This window comes from Bison bison, unplaced genomic scaffold, assembly GCF_000754665.1.
Source record: "Bison bison bison isolate TAMUID 2011002044 unplaced genomic scaffold, Bison_UMD1.0 scf7180017860730, whole genome shotgun sequence".
Taxonomy (NCBI): domain Eukaryota; kingdom Metazoa; phylum Chordata; class Mammalia; order Artiodactyla; family Bovidae; genus Bison; species Bison bison.
In genome coordinates, this window is record NW_011491302.1 from 23,187 (window position 1) to 25,775 (window position 2,589).

The following is a 2,589-nucleotide window of genomic DNA, read 5'->3' on the forward strand; positions in this document are numbered from 1 at the left end:
AAAATTCTGAAAGAGAGGGGAATACCAGACCACCTGATCTGCCTCTTGAGAAATCTGTATGCAGGTCAGGAAGCAACAGTTAGAACTGGACATGGAACAACAGACTGGTTCCAAATAGGAAAAGGAGTACGTGAAGGCTGTATATTGTCACCCTGCTTATTTAACTTTTATGCAGAGTACATCATGAGAAATGCTGGGTTGGAGGAAGCACAAGCTGGAATCAAAATTGCCAGAAGAAATATCAATAACCTCAGATATGCAGATGACACCATCCTTATGGCAGAAAGTGAAGAGGAACTAAAGAGCCTCTTGATGAAAGTGAAAGTGGAGAGTGAAAAAGTTGGCTTAAAGCTCAACATTCAGAAAATGAAGATCATGGCATCCGGTCCCATCACTTCATGGGAAATAGACGGGGAAACAGTGGAAACGGTGTCAGACTTTATTTTTCTGGGCTCCAAAATCTCTGCAGATGGTGACTGCAGCCATGAAATTAAAAGAGGCTTATTCCCTGGAAGGAAATTTATGACCAACCTGGATAGCATATTGAAAAGCCAATTACTTTGCCAACAAAGGTTCGTCTAGTCAAGGCTATGGTTTTTCCTGTGGTCATGTACTGATGTGATAGTTGGACTGTGAAGAAGGCTGAATGCTGAAGAATTGATGCTTTTGAACTGTAGTGTTAGAGAAGACTCTTGAGAGTCCCTTGAACTGCAAGGAGATCCAACCAGTCCATTCTGAAGGAGATCAGCCCTGGGAATTATTTGCAAGGAATGATGCTGAAGTTGAAACTCCAGTACTTTGGCCACCTCATGCGAAGAGTTGACTCACTGGAAAATACTCTGATGCTGGGAGGGATTGGGGGCAGTAGGAGAAGGGGACGACAGAGGATGAGATGGCTGGATGGCATCGCTCACTCGATGGACGTGAGTCTCTGTGAACTCCGGGAACTGGTGATGGACATGGAGGCCTGGCGTGCTGCGATTCATGGCGTTGCAAAGAGCCGGACACGACTGAGCAACTGATCTGATCTTATCTGATGAGTATATATACTTCATGTCACTGAAATGGACAAAAAGACTGATTCAGATTATCAGTTTTATGTTCAGTTCAGTTCAGTTGCTCAGTCGTGTCCGACTCTTTGCGACCCCATGAACTGCAGCACGCCAGGCCTCCCTGTCCATCACCAGCTCCCGGAATCCACCCAAACCCATGTCCATTAATGTGGTTTTGCCATGCAACTATCTCATCCTCTATCGTCCCCTTCTCCTCTCACCTCAATCTTTCCCAGCATCAGGGTCTTTTCCAATGAGTCATCTCTTCACATCAGGTGGCCAAAGTACTGGAGTTTCAGCCTTAGCATCATCCCTTCCAAAGAAATCCCAGGGCTGATCTCCTTCAGAATGGACTGGTTGGATCTCCTTGCAGTCCAAGGGACTCTCAAGAGTCTTCTCCAACACCACAGTTCAAAAGCATCAATTCTTTGACGCTAAGCCTTCTTCACAGTCCAACTCTCACATCCATACATGACCACAGGAAAAACCATAACCTTGACTAGACAAACCTTTGTTGGCAAAGTAATGTCTCTGCTTTTCAATATGCTGTCTAGGTTGGTCATAACTTTCCTTCCAAGGAGTAAGCATCTTTTAATTTCATGGCTACAGTCACCATCTGCAGTGATTTTGGAGCCCAGAAAAATAAAGTCTGACACTGTTTCACCATCTATTTCCCATGAAGTATGGGACCTGATGCAATAATCTTAGTTTTCTGAATGTTGAGCCTTAAGCCAACTTTTTCACACTCTTCTTACACTTTCATCAAGAGGCTCTTTAGCTCCTCTTCACTTTCTGCCATGAGGGTGGTGTCATCTGCATATCAGATTTTATTGATATTTCTCCCGGCAGTCTTGATTCCAGCTTGTGCTTCCTCCAACCCAGCGTTGCTCATGATGTACTGTGCATATAAGTTAAATAAGTATGTTATGTGTATTTTAACTGTAACTTGAAAGAAGAAGTCTTAGTATTTCATTTAGGTGGCCAAACTTCCATTTACTCTGCTTTTACTTTCTATTTAAACCTCAATGAGTTGAAGATTTTTTATTGTATACACTTAACTATATGTGCTTTTTCATTTGTTTTATATTCTCACTCTCTAAGGAAAGTTGAAGCAGGTGTCTACAGGCATAGTTCACACCATAATCCAAGGTTTATTGACCTGATAATGTCTTGGGAAGTTGCAATAATTAAAAAATTCTTAGGAAATGATAATGATAAATATATACACAGAATGGTGTAATCATTACTTCTCAATGTGCACCTGTTGCTGCCTAGTCACTTCAGTCGTGTCCAACTCTGTGCCACCCTATACTCAGCAGCCCACCAGGCTCCCCTGTCCCTGAAATTCTCCAGGCAAGAATACTGGAGTGGGTTGCCATTTCCTTCTCCAATGTGCACCAGTCCTGCCTAAAGAGATAGGGCTGTATCACTTCCCATTTCAACTGCGTGTCCAAAGGAAACATGAAGAGACTTCAGTCTTCCTCAGTCTGAGGGGTTGTACGGAGGAATAATACCAGAGAGGGCTGCACTCCTCACT